Source organism: Salmo salar, chromosome 06 (assembly GCF_965601325.2).
Source record: "Salmo salar chromosome 06, fSalSal1, whole genome shotgun sequence".
Lineage (NCBI taxonomy): Eukaryota > Metazoa > Chordata > Actinopteri > Salmoniformes > Salmonidae > Salmo > Salmo salar.
The window spans coordinates 44,384,554-44,401,813 of record NC_138296.1 but is presented as its reverse complement, the minus strand read 5'-3'; the positions used below and the strand labels follow the sequence as shown (position 1 = coordinate 44,401,813).

The following is a 17,260-nucleotide window of genomic DNA, read 5'->3' as shown; positions in this document are numbered from 1 at the left end:
AATGATGCAATGACTATAATGTTAAACTGTAGACTGTCAGCTTTAAGTTGAGGGTATTTTCATCCATATCGGGTGAACCGTTTAGAAATTACAGCCCTTTTTGTAAAATTTCCCACCATTTTAGGAGACTAAAAGTATTGGGACAAATTCACTTCTATGTGTTTTAAAGTAGTCAAAGGTGTAGTATTTGGTCCCATATTCATAGCACACAGTGACTACATCAAGCTTGTGACTCTACAAGCTTGTTGGACGCATTTGCAGTTCATTTTGGTTGTGTTTCAGATTACTTTGTGCCCAATAGAATGGTAAATAATGTACTGTGTCATTTTGGAGTCCCTTTGTAAATAATTGTCATTAATAATTAATAATTGTAAATAAGAATAGAATATGTTTTTTAAACACTTTGACATTAATGTGGATGCTACCGTGATTGCAGATATCCCTGAATGAATCGTGACTAATGATGAGTGAGAAAGTTACAGACGCACAAATATCAAATCCCCCCCAAAAAGGCTGACCTCCCCTGATACTGTAACGGTGAGAGGTTAGCATGTCTTGGGGTTATGATATTTGTGCGTCTGTAACTGTCTCACTCATCATTATTCATACTATATATAGTATCATTTCAAATACAAAGTGCTGGAGTTCAGAGCCAAAACAACAACAAAAGTCCCAATACTTTTGGATGTCACTGTAGGCTGGTGCGGTGTGTTCTGTCTCACACACTACGCGACGCAGCTAGAGGATCGCTACGTGTGTTGGGAACATAACAGAAGGGGACAGGCTCCGGTGGCGTGACTGTGGAAGAGCAGAGAAAGAGAGAAGGAAGGATTGTCTAAGGACATTAACAGAGGAAGGAGCTGGGCTTGGGCACATGTGCGTCGCTATTTTCTGACAACGCCTCTTCTCTCTCTCACACACACACACACACACACACACACACACACACACACACACACACACACACACACACACACACACACACACACACACACACACACACACACACACACACACACACACACACACACACACACACACACACACACACACTGTTATTCTGTGTTATCCTAATGAAACAAACCTCACCGTGAGACGGCAACGGTCGCCAGGGACACACCGGGCCCCCTCATCTAGTCCAGTCCAGCTGGTAACGTCCAGCGGGACAGAGGAGAGGAGAGAGGAGAAGAGCAGACATCCCCTCACACAGCCGGTTATAGTGGATATAGACAATGTCTAATGGAGGAATCCAGAGGGCTTTGGTTACCCAGAGGATTCACAGTGGCCTGAACACACACACAGTCAACACAGTTGGGATAGAGACGGAGAGATAATGATCCAGCCATCAACCATCTGATAGACCCTCTTCTCTCAACGTACCACGCAACACAGCCATTGGTCCCAGTACATTCCATCACAGTGGCCTTATTAGTCAGCCCTTCTGTTCTCTTACTATAGGTCTCTTAGTGTTCCCAGGCAGGTGCACTTCAGAGTCCAGTCCCTCAGTCTGGGTGCTAATGGTCGTGGTGGTGCTGATGGTGGAGACCAGGGGGAGCTAGCTGGAGGAGAGGGATGGAGCTCCAGACCTCATAGGTCATCGGCCAGACGTGTCCCCTTCCAGAGAGAGCTCTAATCACGGCTGCGTCACAAACACCATGCATCAAAGGCACCAGCGCTGTCATCAACTGGCCGAGACAGGTAATACTCTACTACTACAAGAGGTCAGAGAGCAGTGGAAAGATCACACATAGCCCCTCCCTCTCTCTCTCCCTCTCTCCCTCTCTCTCTCTCAGCCAAGCAGACACAGAGGGTGAGGTGAGGATTGGGACCAACCCTGAATCTAACCTTAAACTGGTGGGAATTCAACTGTTTGGTGTGTGTGAAGGTGTGTGTGAAGGTGAACGGAAAGGCTGGAGCAACGAACCGCCCTTGCTGTCTCTGCCTTGCCGGTTCCCCTCTTTCCACTGGGATTCTCTGCCTCTAACCCTTTTACAGGGGCTGAGTCACTGGCTTACTGGTGTTCTTCCATGCCGTCCATGGGAGGCGTGTGTCACTTGAGTGGGTTGAGTCACTGACGTGGTCTTCCTGTCTGGGTTGGCGCCCCCCCCCTTGGGTTGTGCCGTGGCGGAGATCGTTGTGGGCTATACTCGGCCTTGTCTTAGGACGGTAAGTTGGTGGTTGGAGACATCCCTCTAGTGGTGTGGGGGCTGTGCTTTGGCAAAGTGGGTGGGGTTATATCCTGCCTGTTTGGCCCTGTCCGGGGGTATCATCGGATGGGGCCACAGTGTCTTCTGATCCCTCCTGTCTCAGCCTCCAGTATTTATGCTGCAGTAGTTTATGTGCCGGGGGGCTAGGGTCAGTCTGTTACATCTGGAGTATTTCTCTTGTCTTATCCGGTGTCCTGTGTGAATTTAAATATGCTCTCTCTAATTCTCTCTTTCTCTCTTTCTGTCTTTCTCTCGGAGGACCTGAGCCCTAGGACCATGCCTCAGGACTACCTGGTATGATGACTCCTTGCTGTCCCCAGTCCACCTGGCCTTGCTGCTGCTCCAGTTTCAACTGTTCTGCCTGCGGCTATGGAACCCTGACCTGTTCACCGGACGTGCTTGTTGCACCCTCGACAACTACTATGATTATTATTATTTGACCATGCTGGTCATTTATGAACATTTTAACATCTTGACCATGTTCTGTTATAATATCCACCCTGCACAGCCAGAAGAGGACTGGCCACCCCTCATAGCCTGGTTCCTCTCTAGGTTTCTTCCTAGGTTTTTGGCCTTTCTAGGGAGTTTTTCCTAGGGAGTTTTTCCTAGCCACCGTGCTTCTTTCACATGCATTGCTTGCTGTTTGAGGTTTTAGGCTGGGTTTCTGTACAGCACTTTGAGATATCAGCTGATGTACGAAGGGCTATATAAATAAATTTGATTTGATTTGATTTGAACTGTTTCAACGTTTCTCTGATGCCATAGTTTGCCGTCAGGAAGACAAGACAGAGAACAGTCTGGTAACATTATGAGATCTATATGTGTATAGGAACAGAACGCAGATAGAAACGGACAATTATAACAGAATTGTAACAGTTGTAAGAAGCCTCTCTCTCTCTCTCTCTCTCTCTCTCTCTCTCTCTCTCTCGCTCTCTCTCATGGCTTCAAGTTGAAAACAAATTACTATCTAGTCTTCTGATTTTCTTTAGGAATGTTATATTTAAAAAAACAGCATTCTTCAGGCCAGTTAGTACAAACTAGCAACACCCATAACCACCAAACCAGACAGGTAAATTCAGGGCATCTAAGACAACCCAAACCAAGGACAAATCACCTTAAATCTACCGTTATATATAGAGCCATAGCTGAATGGAACTCTTTACCAATCCATATTTCTCAGGCAAAAAGTAAATCCACCTTCAAGAAAAAAATCTAAGAACATCTAATGCGATAGACCATATGACTGGACAGGAAATAGAAAGAACATCTAATGCGATAGACCATATGACTGGACAGGAAATAGAAAGAACATCTAATGCTATAGACCATATGACTGGACAGGAAATAGAAAGAACATCTAATGCGATAGACCATATGACTGGAAAGGAAATAGAAAGAACATCTAATGCTATAGACCATATGACTGGACAGGAAATAGAAAGAACATCTAATGCGATAGACCATATGACTGGAAAGGAAATAGAAAGAACATCTAATGCTATAGACCATATGACTGGACAGGAAATAGAAAGAACATCTAATGCTATAGACCATATGACTGGACAGGAAATAGAAAGAACATCTAACGCTATAGACCATATGACTGGACAGGAAATAGAAAGAACATCTAATGCGATCGACCATATGACTGGAAAGGAAATAGAAAGAACATCTAATGCTATAGACCATATGACTGGACAGGAAATAGAAAGAACATCTAATGCTATAGACCATATGACTGGACAGGAAATAGAAAGAACATCTAACGCTATAGACCATATGACTGGACAGGAAATAGAAAGAACATCTAATGCGATCGACCATATGACTGGAAAGGAAATAGAAAGAACATCTAATGCTATAGACCATATTATTGGACAGGAAATAGAAAGAACATCTAACGCTATAGACCATTTGACTGGACAGGAAATAGAAAGAACATCTAATGCGATAGACCATATGACTGGAAAGGAAATAGAAAGAACATCTAATGCTATAGACCATATGACTGGACAGGAAATAGAAAGAACATCTAATGCGATAGACCATATGACTGGAAAGGAAATAGAAAGAACATCTAATGCTATAGACCATATGACTGGACAGGAAATAGAAAGAACATCTAACGCTATAGACCATATGACTGGACAGGAAATAGAAAGAACATCTAATGCTATAGACCATATGACTGGACAGGAAATAGAAAGAACAACTAATGTGATCGACAATATGACTGGACAGGAAATAGAAAGAACATCTAATGTGATAGACCATAAGACTGGACAGGAAATAGAAAGCATCGACTGAATGTTAAATGTGTTTCCTGTCATTTTCTGACTCAAATATAATTCCCTCATGATTGCTCTAATGTCCAAAAGATTTCAAATCAACATTGTGATATAAAACCTTTTAAGTTGAGTGTATTTGAAAATATCTACATTGGTCATTCCAAAATGACTTGTTAGATGTTCGTAAAGTCTTAATTTGTAATTGTTTGTAATTTCTTATTAATTGGTGTTGGACCCCAGGAAGATTAGGTAACGTTAAGCTAATGGAGATTCTAATGAAAATTAACAAATTCTCTCTCTCTCTCTCTCTCTCTCCCTCCCACCCTCTGAGAGATACTCAAGAATGTTAGCATATCATTTACAACTTTTCATACAAAATACTCTCTCTGACGTGTGTTTGTGCCAAATGTAATCAGGGCTTGTAATTGCTGTAGCGTGGATGTGATTGCATTATCCCAGGCCCTAGCTGCTTCTCTTCTCTTTAACATCATTATCTCAGTGGGAGTGAATTCATTCCAGTCAGGGAGGTGAGATGGGAGCATCACATGCAGTTAAGCACCATGACAAAGTAGCTGCTCCATTTGATCAAACTTAACCACTAATTCACTCAGGTCTGCTCCTAGTGTGTTTACGAGAGGACGTGCACGCTGATAGTGCACACACACATGCGCACGCGCAGGGAATCAGTCTCGGAGGAGAAGTGAAGGGTTGCACACTGGCTGAATGCAGAGAGACAAAAGTGCTTAATTGCGTCCCTTAAAGTGCTGTATCAGCTCGCCTGTGTGTGTGTGTGTGTGTGTGTGTGTGTGTGTGTGTGTGTGTGTGTGTGTGTGTGTGTGTGTGTGTGTGTGTGGGGGGGGGGCACAAGTGCCACATGTCTGTGTGAGCGTGCCGTGCTTGTATTGAGGAGTGTGCCCCGGGCCATGCCAGCAGCCCTTAGGCCATGGAATCAGCTGGGGTGTTGGTGTTGGCATGCAGCAGGCCCTCCTCATCTTCCGTGCCAGGATGCCGCCCCTGCACCGCAAGCCCCACCCCCCATGCCCCCTCTAACCCCCCATGCCAGCGAGGATGAGGGAAGCAAACGATCCTGGGAAGGATTATCTGCATTAGAGCCCTGAATTAGGAACGCTCTATTTGTGTTGCCAAGCTACATGAGGAACAGACAAAGGACAGAGGGAGAGATAGAGGGGGGGGGGGGGGGGGGGGGTTAAAGAGATTGAGAGAGATGGAGAAAGATAAAAGGGAGCAACAGAGAGATGGCAGGGTATGGTAAATGAGAAAGTGATCGAGGGATAGAGATAAAGATAAATGGTGTGAAAGGGGGATGGGAGAAGAGAGCGAGAGAGATGGGGCTATAATGGCCATGGCAGAGTGTACTGTATGGACGTGAACCATCAAATCCCCACTGAGTTCATTTCAACTGGCTCCATAAACACATTAACACTGGCACCATATATCACAGCCACCAACTCTCTCTCACCACCACTGACCCTGTACCAGCGGTGTCAGATCACATGTTCCCCCTCACACTAACTCTCGCCATGCTTGTTATATCACATAGACACCCTTACAGTGAGTCCTATCACCCAGCCGTATGTCAAACGCATGTCAAATATGGTAGCTAATGGAAACCCAAGCTGACTAAAGGCTAAAGCTATCTATTCCCAACACTAATGAGCAGAGGCCCTCTTTGGTTTATCTCGTCTCCCTGCACTTTAATGTTTCACTTTTTCTATGTATGATGTTTCCTTTTTTTATGTGCTAAGTAAATTAACTATATATACAGCTGTAGGATTGTAATTTGAGCCAGTTTGTTACATCATGAAAATAATCCTGCAGCAACAGGAAATATAAATTATTATGTGGATTATTATTATTCATGGTTATTTTTGTAGGGGTTGATGAGGTAAAATCAAGTCAAAATGGAAATTACAAACTTCAGAAGCCTTTTTTAAACCTCAAAAACACTACACTTGTCACGTCCTGACCAGTAAAGGAGGTTATGTGTTATTATAGTTTGGTCAGGGCGTGGCAGGGGGTGTTTGTTTTATGTGTTTCGGGGTTTTTGGTTTATGTTCTATGTTAGTATATTTCTATGTTTATTCTAGTATGTCTATTTCTATGTTTAGTTTCTTGGGTTGACCTTCAATTGGAGGCAGCTGTTCCTCGTTGCCTCTAATTGAAGGTCCTATTTAGTAGGGGTGTTTTTTCATGGGTTTTGTGGGTGGTTGTTTCCTGTTTTGTGTATGTTGCACCTGACGGGTCTGTTTTCGGGCGTTTGTTGTTTTGTTGTTTAAGAGTTTAATAAAAGTAATTATGAGCACGTCACATGCCGCGTCTTGGTCCCCATTAGATGACCCGCGTTACAACACTAAGTTTTAAATGTCCTGCATTGCAGAGAAGTTCTCCTGAAACAGGGTGATTAAAATAAGATTCTACATCTGTACGATAGGTGACTGTTTCCTGCTCTGGACATTCCTGCTCTGGACAGACCATATGTGGATGCCCACAGCATGATTGGATAACCTCCAGAAAGGAGGTTGTATAGAAAGGGACAGGCTAGTATTCCACCAGCTAATGATGGACATAGCACTTACAGTATACAGTATGATGCTGGCTAGTTGAATGCGTGTCGAGAGCGTGCTGAGATCCTATAATGAGGGCTATGCTACTGGGCGCTAGCAAGCGGCTAAGGATAGGGCTGCTTTATTTCTCATGTCCTGAGGCTCCACACTGTGCCTAACAAAGACACAGCAATCAGAGCTGAGCCGCAATCTGCTTCCTCCGCAATCAAACCCTGGAGAGAGACAGAGAGAGATGGAGAGAGAGACAGAAAGAGAGGGGGGAGAGAAAGATGGAGAGAGAAGGGGAGAGAGATGGAGAGAGGGTGGAGAGAGAGAAATTGAGATGAAGATAGAGAGAAATAGAGAGGAAGATAGAGAAATAGAGATTGAGTAGAGAGAATAAGGAGAGAAGACAATGAAGGCCCATAGCCAGGCAGTCTTGAGTGTCGGGTCTCCTCTGCCAGGTCTTGTGTCTGTCTGGTAGCTGCTGGACAAATACTACAGTATGGATGGCTTATACCACTGTGCAGGGAACATGGAACGTGTGTGTGTGTGGTGTGTGTGTGTGTGTGTGTGTGTGTGTGTGTGTGTGTGTGTGTGTGTGTGTGTGTGTGTGTGTGTGTGTGTGTGTGTGTGTGTGTGTGTGTGTGGTGTGTATGACTGAATACACACACACACCCACAACCCGCTCTTCCTTGATGTTTGTGTGCTGAAAACAGCACTCAACCCAGAAGCCTTTGTCAGTGAGTACACTTGACCATGACTGTGTGGCAGTCATGTCATACAGCTCACTGTCTTATACTGCAAGTGGCAGAGTACAGTCGTGGCCAAAGGTTTTGAGAATGACACAAATATTAATTTTCACAAAGTCTGCTGCCTCAGTTTGTATGATGGCAATTTGCATATACTCCAGAATGTTATGAAGAGTGATCAGATGAATTGCAATTAATTGCAAGTCCCTCTTTGCCATGCAAATGAACTGAATCCCCCCAAAACATTTCCACTGCATTTCAGCCCTGCCACAAAAGGACCAGCTGACATCATGTCAGCGAGTGTTGACGAGGACAAGGCTAGAGATCACACTGTCATTCTGATTGAGTTCGAATAACAGACTGGAAGCTTCAAAAGGAGGGTGGTGCTTGGAATCATTGTTCTTCCTCTGTCAACCATGGTTACCTGCAAGGAAACATGTGCCGTCATCATTGCTTTGCACAAAAAGGGCTTCACAGGCAAGGATATTGCTGCCAGTAAGATTGCACCTAAATCAATCATTTATCGGATCATCAAGAACTTCAAGGAGAGCGGTTCAATTGTTGTGAAGAAGGCTTCAGTGCCCAAGAAAGTCCAGCAAGCGCCAGGACCGTCTCCTAAAGTTGATTCAGTCGCGGGATTGGGGCACCACCAGTACAGAGCTTGCTCAGGAATGGCAGCAGGCAGGTATGAGTGCATCTGTACACACAGTGAGGCAAAGACTTTTGGAGGATGGCCTGGTGTCAAGAAGGGCAGCAATGAAGCCACTTCTCTCCAGGAAAAACATCAGGGACAGACTGATATTCTGCAAAAGGTACAGGGATTGGACTGCTGAGGACTAGGGTAAAGTCATTTTCTCTGATGAATCCCCTTTCCAATTGTTTGGGGCATCCGGAAAAAAGCTTGTCCGGAGAAGACAAGGTGAGCACTACCATCAGTCCTGTGTCATGCCAACAGTAAAGCATCCTGAGACCATTCATGTGTGGGGTTGCTTCTCAGCCAAGGGAATGGACTCACTCACAATTTTGCCTAAGAACACAGCCATGAATAAAGAATGGTACCAACACATCCTCCGAGAGCAACTTCTCCCAACCATCCAGGAACAGTTTGGTGACGAACAATACCTTTTCCAGCATGATGGAGCACCTTGTCATAAGGCAAAAGTCATAACTAAGTGGCTCGGGGAAGAAAACATCAATATTTTGTGTCCATGGCCAGGAAACTCCCCAGACCTTAATCCCATTGAGAACTTGTGGTCAATCCTCAAGAGGTGGGTGGACAAACAAAAACCCACAAATTCTGACAAACTCCAAGCATTGATTATGCAAGAATGGGCTGCCATCAGTCAGGATGTGGTCCAGAAATTAATTGACAGCATGCCAGGGCGGTTTGCAGAGGTCTTCAAAAAAAGAAGGGTCAACACTGCAAATATTGACTCTGCATCAACTTCATGTAATTGTCAATAAAAGCCTTTGACACTTATGAAATGCTTGAAATTATACTTCAGTATTCCATAGTAACATCTGACAAAAATATCTAAAGTCACTGAGGCAGCAAACTTTGTGAAAATTAATATTTGTGTCATTCTCAAAACTTTTGGCCACGACTGAGACCGAGCAGAGCAACAGGTGAATGGACGTGTTCCGACTGCTCACACACTCACCTCGTAAATCACACAGGGATAACATGTGTGGTACCTGGGTCACAGGAACTCTCCTATCACACAGCCAGGGTCGTGCGCCATACTGCTAGAGACATTCTACTGCGGTCCTACTAGAACCTGCTCAGTGATTGAGTGTGTTCACATAAATACACCAACAAGCATAGCATACAGAAAAACGTCTACACAGCATACATACACATATACACATATACACACACGCACACACCAATGAGCCCAACAAAAACACAAGGAAGAACTCTGTCCTGTGATTCTGACCTGTGAGTGGTCAGTGGACTCAATCGAGAACATTCCATTGTCAGCGGCTGTGCCTGTGTAAACCCACTCTGCCAGCAGGTCAAAAGGTCAACAGCTGTAGGAGCTCTAGCAGGAGGTACAGTACCACACAGTAAATGAGGTATGCTGGTTGCCCTGGTCTGCCCTGGCAGCCACTGTGCCCAACATTGATGTATGATGCCCCCTCCGAACCAACTAAATGGCTCAGTTAGTAGAGCATAGGGGGTGTAACGCCAGAGTTGTGGATTCGATTCTCACGGGGGACCAGTATGGGAAAAAAAAGTACAAAAATGTATCACTCACCACTGTAAGTTGCTCTGCTAAATGACTGAAACGTGACTTTCCCTCTGAGGAATGCTGTAGGGTGAGTATATGTGTGGGTTGGGGAGTAACTGATTAGGCTACATGTAATCTGATTACAAAAAAACTGTAACTTCAATTGAATTCGAGATACTTTTGGAAAACTAGATGATTCCTTTTATAGATATTATGGCCCATTTCTGTTTTCTCAATGACAATTAATTCAGCATTGAAAAAGGCGCAAGTTTACATTTGTTCCACCTGAGAGCAGAGACCACTATGATGACACACCAAATTGTTTGATGGATACTTTTTGTCTTCTTCTAATGCCTCTTAAAGGGAAAGTAATCGAAAAGTAACTAAAAGTAATCAGACTACGTTACTGAGTTTGGGTGATCCAAAGTGACCAACCTAACCCTGGGGAAGTAGGGCTATGAGGTGTAGGGATACGTGTTAAGCTCAGCTGGTGTGTGAATATAGGAGTGAACGGGTGCTGACAGGACCTTCTGTAACCCTCCACAAGAGCCATGCTTGCATACACGCACGCACGCACGCACCACACACACGCACACGCACACGCACACACACACACACACACACACACACACACACACACACACACACACACACACACACACACACACACACACACCACACACACCCTGACTGAGCACATAGCTGGAGCACATCTTTCCTCAGTACTCAGTGGGAAAGAGACCCCTAGGAGCATATTAACATTGTCAAACCAGGCTAATAAAGTGTGTGTGTGTGTGTGTGTGTGTGCGTTAATGTCTTATGCCCCTGCTGGATCAGGTGCAAATCAATCATATTGTCACTCACAATTCCAGCCTAGCAACAGTGTCCACTTCCATCACCACCATAGAACTGTCAGTCACTACGACACGAGTTGGAAAACAGTCCATCTCAATATCAACGCCACAGATCTCAGTAGCGTAGGTCATCCTCCTCCAGGCCACTGGTCTTTATGCTCTTTAGGTAAAGACAGTGTGCTGTACTTTGTGTTGTTCAGGTACACAGCGTATCACAGGACACTTGTCCCAATGGTAGGGACTTGACAGGGATACCTGGAGCTCATCCGTCGCTCAGTAGCATGGTACCCTGCCCATCCATGTAACACAAGCCATGTTAATCAATATTCATGGGCAGTAGCTATTAGTCTGGCAGAGCTCTGATAAACCAGTTACATTAGAATCTGATACGGGGACAGTGGCACTGATACGGGGCACAGTGATGTAGTCTGAGGTATTTCCTGGGATAGGACCAGTAGTACTGCTGTCTGGAGGCGGTGGACAGAGGTGAGAGCAAGGTGTGTGTGTGTGTGAGACAGAGAAAGAGAGAAGGTGTGGACAGTGCTCAGGGCATTGTGGCTTTTCAGGAAGGTGAGGTCTCTCCTTCACAGGGTCACTCTCTGACCATAACGTCTTGGCTTCCACCCAGACAGGCTCAGGCTATAGCTGTTTGGTCTGTACAGGGTTTGATGGATCGCCTCAGACAGTGGAAACGAGCAAGAATGTCAGTGTGTCACACTAGAGGTCAGAGGTAAAAACACACTGACCAAAACAGACGCACACACACACAAACACCGGACATTGTTGTGTGGGTCAGACTGTCCTGTATATGACACGTGCTGGTTAGAGAGGGGAGAAGACTTCAGCCTGGCTTCACAGCAGATGCCAGAGGAGTCACATCTCACTCACACCCTGCCCCGACCAACCCATCACAGACAAAATATCAACACTTCAATTCAATCTTACTTATAAACCCCTTTTAACAACAGGTCAAATGGTGGGAAATATAATAGTGAAACACAAGAGAAACAATTGTAATGATGACAATGATGATATTGATGATAATGATGATGGTGAGATGAATAAGTCTCCAATCCATATGCTCATAATAACAGTACCAAGATTAGAACGTCCCCACTCTCCACCAATAAACAAGTCGTAGCCAGCCCATCCCCCTTTACGTAGTCAAATCCTGTTCCCGGGACTCTGGTGTTACCCAGCCTGCCCCTCCATCATAATAACCTCATTGAAGCATTATTACTCCAGGAAGGAGAGATTGACAACAGGGTCAGAATGACCTAGTGTGCTCTATCACAGATAACACGCTCCTGGCGGCTGCTGAACGACGACAGGAGACGACAGCCTCTTATCTCCATTAGGAAATGGGCTGTAAACTAGAAACCAGCAGCACGCGACACTGTTTCTGCTCCATCTCTATGTTTGGATGGAGGGAGAGAGAGAGGGGTGGCAGGGGTAGGTGTCGTCCAGACAGACAGATGACACCGAGCTGAAATGTCATCATCATAGATACAGATGGACCTGTGGTACACTCCTATAAAAAAAGGTGCTATCTACAACCTTAAAGGGTTCATTAGCTGTCCCCACAGGAGAACCCTTTGAAGAACCCTTTTTGGTTCCAGGTAGAACCCTTTTTTCTAAGATTGCAGAGTGTCTCTGTGTTGATGAGTGTCTCTGATTGGCTAGTCCTGATGGTGAATACAAACAAGGAGGAGATGAGTGTCTCTGATTGGTTGGCTAGTTCTGATGGTGAATACACACAGGGAGGAGATGAGTGTCTCTGATTGGTTGGCTAGTCCTGATGGTGAATACACACAGGGAGGAGATGAGTGTCTCTGATTGGCTAGTCCTGATGGTGAAAACACACAGGGGGAAGATCAGGAGATCAGGAGGGGTAATGGTGCGTGAAAGATAATTACCCTGGCCTCCACAGAGGACAGTCACCAAGCACCAGCATGGGATGGGCCACACTGTCACTACAAATGGCCCTCGCCAAGTCTGTTCAACAGGGCTGTGTGTGTGTGTGTGTGTGTGTGTGTGTGTGTGTGTGTGTGGTGTGTGTGTGTGTGTGTGTGTGTGTGTGTGTGTGTGTGTGTGTGTGTGTGTGTGTGTGTGAGAGAGAGAGAAATAGAAAGAGAGAGAGAGAGAGAGAGAGAGAGAGAGAGAGAGAGAGAGAGAGAGAGAGAGAGAGAGAGAGAGAGGATGCTACTTGTTTTGCCTAGCTTCTATTAACTGGAGGGATCTGGGTGGATTTAGAGAAATCAGCTTACCTCTCACAACATACTAAGATAATTTGTCACTCATGTAACAGGATGCAAAACTGCAGTGGAGGATGTTGCTCAGTCTAAAACAAGGGAGCAGGAATACAACAAGCGAGAGGAGAGGTGAGGAGAGGAGAGGAGAGGAGAGGTGAGGAGAGGAGAGGAGAGGAGAGGAGAGGAGAGGAGAGGAGAGGAGAGGAGAGGAGAGGAGAGGAGAGGAGAGGTGAGGAGAGGTGAGGAGAGGTGAGGGAGAGGAGAGGAGAGGTGAGGAGAGGTGAGGAGAGGAGAGGAGCGGAGAGGAGAGGAGAGGTGAGGACAGGTGAGGAGAGGAGAGGAGAGGAGAGGAGAGGAGAGGAGAGGAGAGGAGAGGAGAGGAGAGGAGAGGAGAGGAGAGGAGAGGTGAGGAGAGGTGAGGAGATGTGAGGAGAGGTGAGGGAGAGGAGAGGAGAGGAGAGGTGAGGAGAGGAGAGGAGAGGAGAGGAGAGGAGAGGAGAGGAGAGGAGAGGAGAGGAGAGGAGAGGAGAGGAGAGGAGAGGAGAGGTGAGGACAGGTGAGGAGAGGACAGGTGAGGAGAGGAGAGGTGAGGACAGGTGAGGAGAGGTGAGGAGAGGAGAGGAGAGGAGAGGTGAGGAGATGTGAGGAGAGGTGAGGGAGAGGAGAGGAGAGGTGAGGAGAGGAGAGGTGAGGAGAGGAGAGGAGAGAGAGGTGAGGACAGGTGAGGAGAGGAGAGGAGAGGAGAGGTGAGGACAGGTGAGGAGAGGAGAGGAGAGGTGAGGAGAGGAGAGGAGAGGAGAGGAGAGGAGAGGAGAGGAAGGTGAGGAGAGGAGAGGAGGGGGATTTAAAGTGACAGGTAAACGGTAAAATCAACTGTCCCGGTGGGGCGCGGTGCGCTTGGTGTTGTGACTGTCTGTCAGGGTATTTACTGTGTGTGATGGGTGTGAGGGTGAACTGTCCTTGCGAGATACTGATCTATTGCTTTGGAGAGGAACAGTGCCCCCCCCCCCCTCCTTGCGTCACTGTCTCTGTGGAACAAACACGTTGATTAGATATCACTCCTCCCTCCCTCCCTGTGTATGTGTGATAGTGGGACACCAGGAGGCTAGGTTGGGGTCACAATACACACACTCCCTCTCTGTCCTCACCCCGTGGGTGACATATGTGAGCATAGGGCAGTGGATTAGTGGGCAGGGGGGCTTAGCATGTAATTCAAACCCTTTTCCATCACATTTGTACTCACTGAATCCTAATCCCACTTGATTAACATGCCAGTCTATGGGGAGGGCACCTGCTGTGCTGCCTGGGCCTGCCTGGGATATAGGAGAAGGGAGATGGCTGTGGAGGGCAGCTGATCACACACACCACGCTCCTACACTCACCATCACCACACTCCTACACTCACCATCACCACGCTCCTACACTCACCATCACCACGCTCCTACACTCACCATCACCATGCTCCTACACTCCCACACACCACGCTCCTACACTCACCATCACCACGCTCCTACACTCACACACACCACGCTCCTACACTCACCATCACCACGCTCCTACACTCACCATCACCACGCTCCTACACTCACACACACCACGCTCCTACACTCCCACACACTACACTCCTACACACCACGCTCCTACACTCCCACACACCACGCTCCTACACTCACCATCACCACGCTCCTACACTCACCATCGCCACGCTCCTACACTCACCATCACCACGCTCCTACACTCACACACACCACGCTCCTACACTCCCACACACTACACTCCTACACACCACGCTCCTACACTCCCACACACCACGCTCCTACACTCCCACACACCATGCTCCTACACTCACACACACCACGCTCCTACACTCCCACACACCACGCTCCTACACTCCCACACACCACGCTCCTACACTCCCACACACCACGCTCCTACACTCACCATCACCACACTCCTACACTCCCACACACCACGCTCCTACACTCCCACACACCACGCTCCTACACTCACCATCACCACGCTCCTACACTCACCATCACCACGCTCCTACACTCCCACACACCACGCTCCTACACTCACACACACCACGCTCCTACACTCACCATCACCACGCTCCTACACTCCCACACACCACGCTCCTACACTCACACACACCACACTCCTACACTCACCATCACCACGCTCCTACACTCCCACACACCACGCTCCTACACTCACACACACCACACTCCTACACTCCCACACACCACGCTCCTACACTCCCACACACCACGCTCCTACACTCACCATCACCACGCTCCTACACTCCCACACACCACGCTCCTACACTCCCACACACCACGCTCCTACACTCACCATCATCACGCTCCTACACTCCCACACACCACGCTCCTACACTCACACACACCACACTCCTACACTCCCACACACCACGCTCCTACACTCCCACACACCACGCTCCTACACTCACAATCACCACGCTCCTACACTCCCACACACCATGCTCCTACACTCCCACACACCACGCTCCTACACTCACCATCACCACGCTCCTACACTCACACACACCACACTCCTACACTCCCACACACCACGCTCCTACACTCACCATCACCACGCTCCTACACTCCCACACACTACACTCCTACACACCACGCTCCTACACTCCCACACACCACGCTCCTACACTCCCACACACCATGCTCCTACACTCACACACACCACGCTCCTACACTCCCACACACCACGCTCCTACACTCCCACACACCACGCTCCTACACTCCCACACACCACGCTCCTACACTCACCATCACCACACTCCTACACTCCCACACACCACGCTCCTACACTCCCACACACCACGCTCCTACACTCACCATCACCACGCTCCTACACTCACCATCACCACGCTCCTACACTCCCACACACCACGCTCCTACACTCACACACACCACGCTCCTACACTCACCATCACCACGCTCCTACACTCCCACACACCACGCTCCTACACTCACACACACCACACTCCTACACTCCCACACACCACGCTCCTACACTCCCACACACCACGCTCCTACACTCACCATCACCACGCTCCTACACTCCCACACACCACGCTCCTACACTCCCACACACCACGCTCCTACACTCACCATCACCACGCTCCTACACTCCCACACACCACGCTCCTACACTCCCACACACCATGCTCCTACACTCACACACACCACGCTCCTACACTCACAATCACCACGCTCCTACACTCCCCCACACCACGCTCCTACACTCACAATCACCACGCTCCTACACTCCCATACACCACACTCCTACACTCCCACACACCACGCTCTTACACTCCCACACACCACGCTCTTACACTCACAATCACCACGCTCCTACACTCCCACACACCACGCTCCTACACTCCCACACAGTCATCTGTACACACAGTAATGTAGTCAGACATTGACCCCATAAATTAACCAGATGAATCAGTGCCAGCTGTGATAAGTCAGTCTACACTGACAAAGAGATATCTGAAGTGAAGAGATGCTGCTTGAGTCTGTGTGCGAAAACAACCCTTTAGTAAATGAAGTGAAAACCCTTGGAGAAAACCAAGAGTCTCGTAATGTTATCATACTGATCTATTGTTACATCTCCTTGACCAAACCAGAGATCCCAGACTGGATCAATCAGCGCCGAGCTTTACCGCTAGACAGGAGGTGGAATAGAATTCCATTGGGAGATATCGACAGGGAGTTTTTCCCCTTGGGTCTGTAACACACACACACGCACACACACACACACACGGACACTTCTACTGTCCAGCCACCATTAGCAACTGTGACACATGAATCCTAACGCCTCAACACTGCCAAACCCCAGCCAACCCTGTCGTGCTCCATGGAGATTATTTTCGGTGGATTAGACCCACACACACACACAAGAATAAATAGCAGCTGGATTAAGTGTAGGGACTGAATCACTCCAATCATTGTGTTGGTTATTATAGTCTCTATCCGTAGCCAGAATCAGATTAAACTGAAGTATAAGACTCTATTGACATTTCCCCAGACGAGTCTCACTCTGTACTTTAGGAAAGCGTTGAGCAG

General features: G+C 47.4%; 1 protein-coding gene across 2 annotated transcripts in view; it reads right to left on the bottom strand.

Annotated features, from left to right (window-relative positions):
- LOC106607288 (zinc finger protein 385D) overlaps window positions 1–17,260 on the bottom strand; it is a 181,643-nt gene that overhangs the window by 115,489 nt on the left and 48,894 nt on the right. The window lies entirely within an intron of this gene.